Consider the following 13,372-nt stretch of genomic DNA (forward strand, 5'->3'; position numbering starts at 1 on the left):
GACGTCGGGGCAGCGCGCGGGTCGATCTGACGAGGGAGAGGGACGAAGGGGATCTGGCGAGAGGGAGAGGGAGGAATTAGCTAGGGGAGGAGCGTACTAATGGCGCACCCGCGGTCGGTGCGCCATTAGTAATTTTTTTACATAGCAATGGCGCACCAGGCAGAGGTGCGCCATTAGTAATCTTTTTTTTATAAATAGCAATGGCGCACCAGGCAGAACTTCGGCTTCACTGGGTCTAGGTATCGGCTTATCTTCCCCGCGTAACCGTAAGGAAGTTTTACTCCTATGAGGCAGGTGAAAAACTGCTCGATCTCCTCCTGACTTAGAGTGAAGCACGCGGGAGGGTAGTCATTTCCGGTCTTCTTGGCCTTTTTCCTTTGCGACGACTTTCTGTGTCCTGCTTCACCTCATCATCATCATCATCATTAGCGTGAAGCTCCTGCCTGATTCCCATTGATTTCAAGTCTGCCCTTGCTTTCGGCCCATCTTTGGTCCTCTCTGGCATGTTGAGAAGGGTACCATGCATCTCGCACACGTTCTTCGTGATATGCATGGCATCAAGGCTGTGAGGCACACGGTGGATCTTCCAGTACGGCAAGTACCAGAAAACAGACCTCGTTTTCCATACCTTCAGCAGCGGCTCTGGCGCCTTTCGCTTCTTTCCCGGCTCTGGCGCCTTTTGATTCTTTCCCGGCAGTGGGCAATCTTTACAATTTTTCAACAGCCCGTCTATTTCCCGCCGCTCCTCGTACGCGGGCGTCTTCGGAGTTCGGTTTCACCATCAAACAGATCCTTGCGTTTCCTCCACGGGTCATCGTCGTGAAGCCACCTTCGATGTCCCATGAACACGATTTTCGAAGACCCGGGATCTCTATCTAGCTGGCGATACGTTGTGTCATCCATGCACCTGACGCATCCAGAAAATCCGTGGAGCACCCGCCCCGCGAGATATCCGTAACCGAGATAGTCGTGCACCGTCATGAGCAGTGCGGCTCTCATAGGGAAATATTCTTTCTCTGCAGCGTCCCACGTATTGGCTGGCATTTTCCACAGCGTGTCTAGCTCCTCTTTCAGCAGCCCCAGATACAGATTGATGTCGTTCCCTGGTTGTTTCGGCCCTTCAATTAGCATACTCATGTGAATGTACTTCCTCTTCATGCACAACCAGGGGGGAAGGTTGTACATCCACACAAACACAGGCCAGGTGCTATGTGTGCTTCTCTGGCTGCCAAACAGATTGACTCCATTGGTGCTCGCGCCCAGTACGATGTTCCTTGGATCCTTCCCAAATTCTGGGTGTTTGAAGTTCAACGCTTGCCACTGGCTCCCATCCTTAGGGTGACTCAGCATCTTGTCTTTTTTATTTATCTCCGGATCATTTGCGTCATCTTATCGCTTCTTCTCCTCCCTATCCGCGTGCCAACATAGGAGCTTTGCTACCTTAGGGTCCGCAAAATACCGCTGTAGACGAGGAGTGATCGGAAAGTACCACACCACTTTTCGAGGAGCTTTCTTCCTCTTCTTGTATCGAGTGACGCCGCACACCGGACATATAGGTAGACTCCGCTTGCTTGCCCCGATAAATGATGCAATTGTTCATGCACACACGGTATTTCACGTGCGGTAAATCCAGAGGACACACGACTTTCTTCGCCTCCTTGAAACTGGTCGAGCACTTGTTCCCCTTGGGAAGACGTTCGTGCCAGAATGACATGTTCTCGTCGAAGCATGCGTCGGTCATTTTGTGTTTTACCTTCATCTCCAAAGCCATGAGTGTTACTTTCAGGCAGGTATCCTCCGGTCTGCATCCTTCATACAATGGAGTAACCTCGTCTATCTCTAGTTGATCCAGCTTGGCTTTCTCTTGGGCGGCAGCTCTTGCGTTATCCATCTGCTTGAGAAGCAGCTCTTGAATATGAGGGTCCTGCACCCAGCCCATCGATGGTCCATCGTCGTCTGCTCCTCCGGCATCTTGATCTTCATGATCATGCCCTTCGTCTGCTCCGGCATCTTCCTCATCATCATGTCCGGCATCTTCTACATGATGACTGTGTACAACATCACCGTCGTGATCATGTCCTGGAGATTCTTCGTCTTCTCGCCCGCCCGAGCCGCGGTGGTTGTCTTGCTGCCCTTCCTCATTTCTTGCCCGGCCCCCATGGACGACTTCATAGTCATCTTCATCACCTTGCCACCGATAGCCATCCATGAAACCACGCAAGAGCAGGTGGTCCCGCACCTGCCCGGAACCCGGGTTCGCAATAAGGCTCTTCAGCTTGCATCTTCGACACGGACATCTTATCTCCGTCTCGTTCTTTTGAAGCATCTCGGCCTTCACGGAGCTCAAAAACCTATTCACGATGCCTTCGGTTATCGTGCGGACCATGGTCGCCTGCGGGGTAGAGCAAAACGATATTTAGAACCAAGAAAAAAATTGGCCTGACTTTCCCTAAAAATAGGACCAAAAAGAATGCATAGTGCCAAAAATCTCGCCGAAACGGAAATGAATCAACATTCCGGCAAAATATTGGCAACTATCGCATTTCAAATACCGGTACCTGCAAACACAAACATATATGCAACACCACAAACATATGCAACACCACAAGCATACATAGATCTAGCTAGGCCACAAAAAGTGCATGTGCACGTTGTTGGAGCGAGCTAGGGAGAAAAAAAGTAGATCTACAACATGAAGATAGCTTTCCCCTTACTTACCTATCAAAAAAAGGTAATTTCAACACTTAATTTTGATGAATATATGGTGCAAATGAGGTGAGGAGGAGGAGGCAGCCGACAAGCTTAGAGAAGGAGGTGGGGGGAATGAAGTGGGGAAAGTGAGTGTGTAGGTGTGGCTGTCCAAAAATATCTAGCTGGTCCCAGGTTACTAATGGCGCACCACACAGCCATGCGCCATTAGTAACCCAACATACTAATGGTGCCCCACACAGACATGCGCCATTAGTAGTTTTGCAAAAAAGTAAAAAATAATAATTTTTATACTAATGGCGCACCGTGGCACAGTGCGCCATTACTAGTTTAAACTAGCAATGGCGCACTATGCAACGGTGCGCCATTAGTAGTTTTGCAAAAAGTAAAAAAAATACAGTAGTGGCGCACTCTATGGCTGGAGCGCCATTAGTAGTTATGGCGCACTCTGCCCGGATGCGCCATTAGTATGTTTGAAAAAATGAAAAAAAAACATTTTGTTACTAGTGGCACACCGTGTGCCTTGTGCGCCATTAGTGTCTTCCACACTAATGGCGCATCTCCACATGGTGCACCATTAGTATATAGTAGTGGCGCACCACTTCTCTGGTGCGCCATTAGTGTCAATTTCATCTTTAGCCCTTTTCCTAGTAGTGCTGCCTCGATAACCTCCTCCTCCGGAGCACAAGGTTCTAAAGATTTCCGCCTCCACATAGCCGTCAAGTGGCTAATCGGCCGCTGATGTTTATCCCACCAAGCTTGGCGTCGACTGAGTAGAGGAGCGGTGGCCATACTGGGACCAGAGCGGCGGCGACCTACCGTGTACTACTCTTCCTCGCTGCCGGCTGCGCCCGCGCCCGCGCGCCGGCTTTGTGGTCGTGGCGGCGGAGGCCGGCCGGGGGGGGGGGAAGCCGGTGATCTCCTTCATCTGATCCTGCAATAGTACGGCCAAGAGAGCTTTGGAGCGCCAGGAGGCCATGGTTGGAGTGGTGCCAACAAAAGGAAGGGACCGGAGGAGAATGAGTGTGGGTCTTTGGCTATGGATGGGAGCTAGGGCTCAAGTTAATATAGCGGGTGAATGGCAATGAGCCGCGACATACGGATGGACGGCTGGCGCCGGAGTAGGTTCGTCGGCAGCCACATGTCATTAATGTGGGCGGCGGATGGAAGGATGTCCGTGGTGTCGTTAACGCGGAATAGTCGCTTGCACCGGGATGCCGTGGGGGTGGCGCTCCCTCGGCCATCACGCTGCTGAAATGCCGACGCGAGTGAGAAGTCACGTCGGGCGTGAATGCAGATGCTGCTTGAGTGACTTAACCACAGATGCGTTGGTTCACTGACATGGGGGCCCAATGGGCATCTGGCCCGCATGTCAGTGACACACCAACCGCACCTACAGTTAAGTCCGGTGAATGCGGCATTGACATTCTGGAGAGATGGCGACCGTTTCAGGCGGGAAGCGCACACTAGCGATGGAAGGGGTTTCGGTAGGCCAGGGCAGTCAGACCCTAGTGTGGTGGTAAAATATGAACTTATGGATGACGAGCCTTTGAAGCGTATGCGACACGTATTGACAACCAGGCGTCCGTGCAACCGCTCTTGTCGCCAGCTAGCCTTCAACGACCACCATTAAACACCACACAACCATGCATAACTTACGAATAATGGATGAATCGATCAGACACACACTCATGTGCAGTGGCACTATGATCTGTTGCTCACGATAGTACATACTCCGTACCATAGTACCCTCTCTAGCTAGGCTGTTTTATAGATTGTCATTGTGATGGACGATATACATGAGCAAGGCGCTGAGTCACGAGTATGACCGTTGGTGTTGAGCCAGGTAAATACATGCTCGGTGTTCGCGGAGGCCTCCATCAAACATCTAAACAGTAATGTCAGGCACCGTCGGGCCCCGCAGGTGACGGGCTCGCCGTTTGTGTTGCGCCATGAGCATGACTTTGATTGAGAGGGCGACGTGCATGCATTAGCATGGTTTGACAACGTGACCATGAGTGTCTGGCTGTCTGCACGCGTACATGCTACTTGCCTCTATGGACGGTGTGCGCTAATGTGTGCATCACGTATAATATAAAAAAACCTTTGTGCATTTAATGCAAAGTATTTCATTTTCATTTGGCTGACGAGTGTGCGTTGCAGCGACGAGTCCGTTGTTTGATTCCTCACATACACATAATTTTGGTGTTTATTTCTTTCTCCACTGACAGGTAGGCCCACATAGATAGATAGATAAAGAATACGAGTTGATGAGGCGCATGCAGACTGTTTGACTAGTCAACCAGACAAATACGGAGCTATACGGTGAGCCAGTGACCGTATAATCACCATATCTTGTATACAATGATCAAAGTGAGCTATCAAGACAAGTTCAATGACCGCTGCTACCTCTGGAGCACTACGTTGGATTTCCCCGAAGAGGAGAGGATGATGCAGCAAAGTAGCGTAAGTATTTCCCTCAGTTTTTGAGAACCAAGGTATCAATCCAGTAGGAGGCCACGCACGAGTCCCTCGTACCTACACAAAAACAATAGCTCAACGCGACCAACGCGCTTAGGGGTTGTCAATCCCTTCACGGTCACTTACGGAAGTGAAATCTGATAGAGATGATAAATAATAATTTTTTTGGTATTTTTGGTATAGAGATGCAAAGTACAAAGTAAAAGCAAAGCAATCATAAAGTAATGGAGATTAATATGATGAGAAAGAGACCTGGGGGCCATAGGTTTCACTAGTGGCTTCTCTTAAGAGCATAAGTATTCTATGGTGGGTGAACAAATTACTATTGAGCAATTGACAGAATTGAGCATAGTTATGAGAATATCTAGGTATGATCATGTATATAGGCATCACGTCCGAGACAAGTAGACCGAAACGATTCTGCATTTACTACTATTACTCTACTCATCGACCGCTATCCAGCATGCATCTAGAGTATTAAGTTAAAAACAGAGTAACGCCTTAAGCAAGATGACATGATGTAGAGGGATAGTTTCATGCAATATGATAAAAACCCATCTTGTTATCCTCGATGGCAATGATACAATACGTGCCTTGCTGCCCCTTCTGTCACTGGGAAAGGACACTGCAAGATCGAACCGAAAGATAAGCACTTCTCCCATGGAAAGAACAACCAATCTAGTAGGCCAAACCAAACTGATAATTCGAAGAGACTTGCAAAGATAACCAATCATACATAAAAGAATTCAGAGAAGATCCAAATATTATTCATAGATAGACTTGATCATAAACCCACAATTCATCGATCTCAACCAACACACCGCAAAAAGAAGATTACATCGAATAGATCTCCATGAGAGAGGGGGAGAACATTGTATTGAGATCCAAAAAGAGAGAAGAAGCCATCTAGCTACTAAGTATGGACCCGTAGGTCTGAAGTAAACTACTCACACTTCATCGGAGAGGCTTGGATGATGATGTAGAAGCCCTCCGTGATCGATGCCCCCTCCGGCGGAGCTCCGGAACAGGCCCCAAGATGGGATCTCGTGGATACAGAAAGTTGCGGTGGTGGAATTAGGTTTTTGGCTCCGTATCTGATCATTTGGGGGTACGTGGATATATATAGGAGGAAGAAGTACGTCGGTGGAGCTTCGAGGGGCCCACGAGGCAGGGGGCGCGTCCTAGGGGGGGTCCTCCACCCTCGTGACCGCCTCGTGGCTTTCTTGATGGAGGGTCCAAGTCTCCTGGATCTTATCTGATGAGAAAATCACGTTTTCGAAGGTTTCATTCCGTTTGGACCCCGTTTGATATTCCTTTTCTTCGAAACCCTAAAACAGGCAAAAAACAGCAATTCTGGGCTGGGCCTTCGGTTAATAGGTTAGTCCCAAAAATAATATAAAAGTGGATAATAAAGCCCAATAATGTCCAAAACAGTAGATAATATAGCATGGAGCAATCAAAAATTATAGATACGTTGGAGACGTATCAAGCATCCCCAAGCTTAATTCCTGCTCATCCTCGAGTAGGTAAATGATAAAAACAGATTTTTTTGATGCGGAGTGGTACTTGGCATAATTTCAATGTAAATCTTCTTAATTGTGGTATGAATATTCAGATTCAAAAGATTCAAGAAAAAGGTTCATGTTGACATAAAAATAATAATACTTCAAGCATACTAACAAAGCAATTATGTCTTCTCAAAATAACATGGCCAAAGAAAGCTATCCCTACAAAATCATATAGTCTGGCTATGCTCTATCTTCACCACACAAAGTATTTAAATCATGCACAACCCCGATGAGCCAAGCAATTGTTTCATACTTTTGACATTTTCAAAACTTTTTTGATCTTCACGCAATACATGAGCGTGAGCCATGGATATAACACTATATGTGGAATCGAATGGTGGTTGTGGAGAAGAAAAAAAGAGGGGAAGATAGTCTCACATCAACTAGGCGTATCAACAGGCTATGGAGATGCCCATCAATAGATATCAATGTGAGTGAGTAGGGATTGCCATGCAACGGATGCACTAGAGCTATAACTATATGAAATCTCAACAAAAGAAACTAAGTGGATGTGCATCCAACTCGCTTGCTCATGAAGACCTAGGGCATTTTGAGGAAGCCCATCATTGGAATATATAAGCCAAGTTCTATAATGAAAAATTCCCACTAGTATATGAAAGTGACAGAATGAGAGACTCTCTATAATGAAGATCATGGTGCTACTTTGAAGCACAAGTGTGGTAAAAGGATAGTAACATTGTCCCTTCTCTATTTTTCTCTCGTTTTTTTATTTGGGCCTTCTCTTTTTTATGGCCTCTTTTTTTTCGTCCGGAGTCTCATCCCGACTTGTGGGGGAATCATAGTCTCCATCATCCTTTCCCCACGTGGGACAATGCTCTAAAAATGATGATCATCACACTTTTTATTTTTCTTACAACTCAACAATTACAACTCGATACTTAGAACAAGATATGACTCTATATGAATGCCTCCGGCGATGTACCAGGATATGTAATGAATCAAGAGTGACATGTATGAAAGAATTATGAACGGTGGCTTTGCCACAAATACGATGTCAACTACATGATCATGCTAGCAATATGACAATGATGGAGTGTGTCATAATGAATGGAACGGTGGAAAGTTGCATGGCAATATATCTCGGAATGGCTATGGAAATGCCATGATAGGTAGGTATGGTGGCTGTTTTGAGGAAGGTATTTGGTGGGTGTATGATACCGGCGAAAAGTGCGCGGTATTAGAGAGGCTAGCAATGGTGGAAGGAAGGAAAGTGCGTATAATCCATGGACTCAACATTAGTCATAAAGAACTCATATACTTATTGCAAAAATCTAGAAGTTATCAAAGCAAAGTATTACGCGGATGCTCCTAGGGGATAGATTGGTAGGAAAATACCATCGCTCGTCCCCGGCCGCCACTCATAAGGAAGACAATCAATAAATAAATCATTCTCCGACTTCATCACATAACGGTTCACCATACGTGCATGCTATGGGAATCACAAACTTTAACACAATAATTTATCAAATTCACAACTACTCAACTAGCATGACTCTAATATCACCATCCTCATATCTCAAAATAATTATCAAGCACCAATTTCTTCTTAGTATTCAACGCACTCAAAAGAAAGTTTTACAAATCTTGAATACCAAGCATATTATTATTAAGAAAATTACGATGCTATTAAGACTCTCAAAATAATCTAAGTGAAGCATGAGAGATCAATAGTTTCTATAAAACAAATCCACCACCGTGATCTAAAAGATATAAGTGAAGCACTAGAGCAAAATTATATAACTCAAAAGATATAAGTGAAGCACATAGAGTATTCTATCAAATTCCAAATTATGTATGGCTCTCTCAAAAGGTGTGTACAGCAAGGATGATTGTGGTAAACTAACAAGCAAAGACTGAAATTATAAAAGACGCTCCAAGCAAAACACATATCATGTGGTGAATAAAAATATAGCTCCAAGTAAAGTTACCGATAGAAGTAGACGAAAGAGGGGATGCCTTCCGGGGCATCCCCAAGCTTTGGCTTTTAGGTGTCCTTAGATTATATTGGGGGTTCCATGGGTATCCCCAAGCTTAGGCTCTTGCCACTCCTTGTTCCATAGTCCATCAAATCTTTACCCAAAACTTCAAAACTTCACAACACAAAACTTAAAGTAGAAAACTCGTGAGCTCCGTTAGCGAAAGAAAACAAAAGACCACTTCAAGGTACTGTAATGAACTCATTATTTATTTATATGGGTGTTATACCTACTCTATTCCAACTTCTCTATGGATTATAAACTATTTTACTAGCCATAGATTCATCAAAATAAGCAAACAACACACGAAAAAGAGAATCTGTCAAAAACAGAACAGTCTGTAGTAATCTTTAGCTAGCGCAAGATCTGGAACCCCAAAAATTCTAAAATAAATTTCTGGACGTGAGGAATTTATCTGTTAATCATATTCAAAACGAATTAACTAAATATCACTCTTCAAATAAAAATTACAGCAGTTCTCGTGAGCGCTAAAGTTTCTGTTTTTTACAGCAAGTTGAACAAGATTTTCCCCAAGTCTTCCCAACGGTTCTACTTGGCACAAACACTAATTAAACACAAAAAACACAACCAAAACAGAGGCTAAATAATTTATTTATTACTAAACAGGAGCAAAAAGCAAGGAATAGAAATAAAATTGGGTTTCCTCCCAACAAGCGCTATCGTTTAACGCCCCTAGCTAGGCATAACAAGCAAGAATAGATCTAGGTATTGCCATCTTTGGTAGGCAATCCTTAAGTGGATCTCATGATAGATTCATATGGTAATTTTATTTTCTTACTAGGGAAGTATTCCATGCCCTTTTTAATGGAAATTGAAATCTAATATTCCCTTCCTTCATATCAATAATTGCACCAACCGTTCTAAGGAAAGGTCTACCTTGAATAATAGGGCAAGAAGGATTTCAATCTATATCAAGAACGATAAAATCTATGGGCACATAATTCCTATTTGGAACAATAAGAACATCATTAATTCTTCCCATAGGTTTCTTAATAGTGGAATCTGCAAGATGCAAGTTTAGAGAGCAATCATCAAAATCACGGAAATCTTGTAAATCACACAAAGTTTTGGGAATAGTAGAGACACTAGCACCCAAATCACACAAAGCATAAAACCCATGATCTTTAATTTTAATTTTAATAGTAGGTTCCCACTCATCATAAAGTTTTCTAGGGATAGAAACTTCCAATTCAAGTTTTTCTTCATAAGATTGCATCAAGGCATCAACGATATGTTTAGTAAACGCTTTATTTTGACTATAAGCATGAGGAGATTTTAGCACGAATTCCAACAAGGAAATACAATCAATCAAAGATCAATTTTCGTAGTTAAATTCCTTGAAATCCATAATAGTGGGTTTAGCAATATCTAGGGTTTTAATTTGTTTAATCACACTTTTAGCAAATTTAGCATCAAGATCAAAAGATTCAGAATTATTGGAACGCCTTCTAGGTAAAGGTGGATCATATTCAGTCCTATCATTATCAAGATTCATATTGCAAAACAAAGATTTAATAGGGGACACATCAATAACTTTTAGATCTTCATCATTATTTTCATAGGGACTAGAAGAACACGCTTTTATAAAGGCATCTTTCTTAGCATGCATCCTAGCGGTTCTTTCTTTGCACTCGTCAATGGAAATTCTCATGGCTTTGAGAGAATCATTGATATCATGCTTAGGTGGAATAGATCTAAGTTTCAAAGAATCAACATCAAGAGCAATTCTATCAATGTTCCTAGCCAAATCATCAATCTTAAGCAATTTTTCTTCAATCATAGCATTTAAATTCTTTTGCAAAGAAATAAATTCTTTAATATTAGATTAAAAATCAGAGGCATCTTATTATAATTTCCATAAGAATTGTTGTAGTAATTACCATAATTATTAGAGGGATTACTAGGGTAAGGCCTAGGATTGAAATTTCCTCTATACGCGTTGTTACCAAAATTGTTCCTACCAACAAAACTCACATCCATAGATTCATTATTATTCTCAATCAAAGTAGACAAGGGCACATTATTAGGATCAGAAGAAACACTCTTATTATCAAATAATTTCATAAGTTCATCCATCTTTCCACTCAAAATATTAATTTCTTCTATCACATGCACTTTTTTAGTAGATCTTTCAGTATGCCATTAAGAATAATTAACCATAATATTATCTAGGAGTTTAGTAGCTTCTCCTAAAGTGATTTCCATAAAAGTGCCTCCCGCGGCCGAATCAAAAAGATTTCTAGAAGCAAAATTCAATCCGGCATAAAATTTTGTATAATCATCCACAAATTCAAACCATGAGTAGGGCAATTATGTATCATTAATTTCATTCTCTCCCAAGCTTGTGCCACATGTTCATGATCAAGTTGCTTAAAATTCATAATATCGTTTCTAAGAGAGATGATCTTACCAGGAGGAAAATACTTAGAGATAAAAGCATCTTTGCACTTGTTCCATGAATCAATACTATTTTTAGGCACAGATGAAAACCAAGCTTTAGCACGATCTCTAAGCGAAAAAGGAAATAGCTTCAATTTAACAATATCTTTATCGACATCTTTGTTCTTTTGCATGTCACACAAATCAACGAAGCTATTAAGATGGGTATCGGCATGTTCACTAGGAAGGCTGGAGAACGGATCTTTCATGACAAGATTCAACAAAGTAATATTAATTTCACAAGATTCAGCATCGGTAAGAGGAGCAATCAGAGTGCTAAGGAAATCATTATTGTTGGTATTGGTGAAGTCACACAATTTAGTATTATCTTGAGCCATCACGACAAACAAGCAATCCAACACACAAGCAAACAAAAAGCAGACGGGCAAAAGAGGCAAATAGAGAAAGAGAAGGGGGATAGAGAGAGAGAGAGAGGGCGAATAAAACGGCAAGGGTGAATTGGGGGGAGAGGAAAACGAGAGGCAAATGGCAAATAATGTAATGCGGGAGATAGGGATTGTGATGGGTACTTGGTATGTTGACTCTTGCGCAGACTCCCCAGCAACAGCGCCAGAAATTCTTCTTGCTACCTCTTGAGCACTGCGTTGGATTTCTCGAAGAGGAGAGGATGATGCAGCAAAGTAGCTTAAGTATTTCCCTCAGTTTTTGAGAACCAAGGTATCAATCCAGTAGGAGGCCACGCACGAGTCCCTCGTACCTACACAAAAACAATAGCTCAACGCAACCAACACGCTTACGAAAGTGAAATCTGATAGAGATGATAAATAATATTTTTTTGGTATTTTTGGTATAGAGATGCAAAGTAAAAACTAAAAGCAAAGTAAAATCAAAGCAATAATAAAGTGATGGAGATTGATGAGAAAGAGACCCGGGGGCCATAGGTTTCACTAGTGGCTTCTCTCAAGAGCATAAGTATTCTATGGTGGGTGAACAAATTACTGTTGAGCAATTGACAAAATTGAGCATAGTTATGAGAATATCTAGGTATGATCATGTATATAGGCATCACGTCCGAGACAAGTAGACCGAAACGATTCTACATCTACTACTATTACTCCACTCATCGACCGCTATCCAGCATGCCTCTAGAGTATTAAGTTAAAAACAGAGTAACACCTTAAGCAAGATGACATGATGTAGAGGGATAGTTTTATGCAATATGATAAAAACCTCATCTTGTTATCCTCGATGGCAATAATACAATACGTGCCTTGCTGCCCCTTTTTTCACTGGGAAAGGACACCGCAAGATCGAACCCAAAGCTAAGCACTTCTCCCATGGCAAGAACAACCAATCTAGTAGGCCAAACCAAACTGATAATTCGAAGAGACTTGCAAAGATAACCAATCATACATAAAAGAATTCAGAGAAGATTCAAATATTATTCATAGATAGACCTGATCATAAACCCACAATTCATCGGTCTCAACAAACACACTGCAAAAAGAAGATTACATCGAATAGATCTCCACGATAGAGGGGGATCACATTGTATTGAGATCCAAAAAGAGAGAAGAAGCCATCTAGCTACTAACTATGGACCCGTAGGTTGGAAGTAAACTACTCACACTTCATCGGAGAGGCTTGGATGATGATGTAGAAGCCCTCCGTGATCGATGCCCCCTCCGGCGGAGCTCCGGAACAGGCCCCAAGATGGGATCTCGTGGATACAGAAAGTTGCGGTGGTGGAATTAGGTTTTTGGCTCCGTATCTGATCGTTTGGGGGTATGTGGATATATATAGGAGGAAGAAGTACGTCGGTGGAGCTTCGAGGGGCCTGTCGGTGTCATAATCGGCGGATCTCGGGTAGGGGGTCCCGAACTGTGCGTCTAGGCCGGATGGTAACATGAGGCAGGGGACACAATGTTTACCCAGGTTCGGGCCCTCTTGATGGAGGTAAAACCCTACGTCCTTCTTGATTAATATTGACGATATGGGTAGTACAAGAGTAGATCTACCACGAGATCAGAGAGGCTAAACCCTAGAAGCTAGCCTATGGTTTGATTGTATATTGTAGTTGTTGTGTCCTACAGACTAAAACCCTCAGGTTTATATAGACACCGGAGAGGGCTAGGGTTACACAAGGTCGGTTACAAAGGAGGAGATATCCATATCCGTATTGCCTAGCTTGCCTTC

The sequence above is a fragment of the Triticum aestivum genome, chromosome 3A, assembly GCF_018294505.1.
Source record: "Triticum aestivum cultivar Chinese Spring chromosome 3A, IWGSC CS RefSeq v2.1, whole genome shotgun sequence".
NCBI classification, from domain to species: Eukaryota; Viridiplantae; Streptophyta; class Magnoliopsida; order Poales; family Poaceae; genus Triticum; species Triticum aestivum.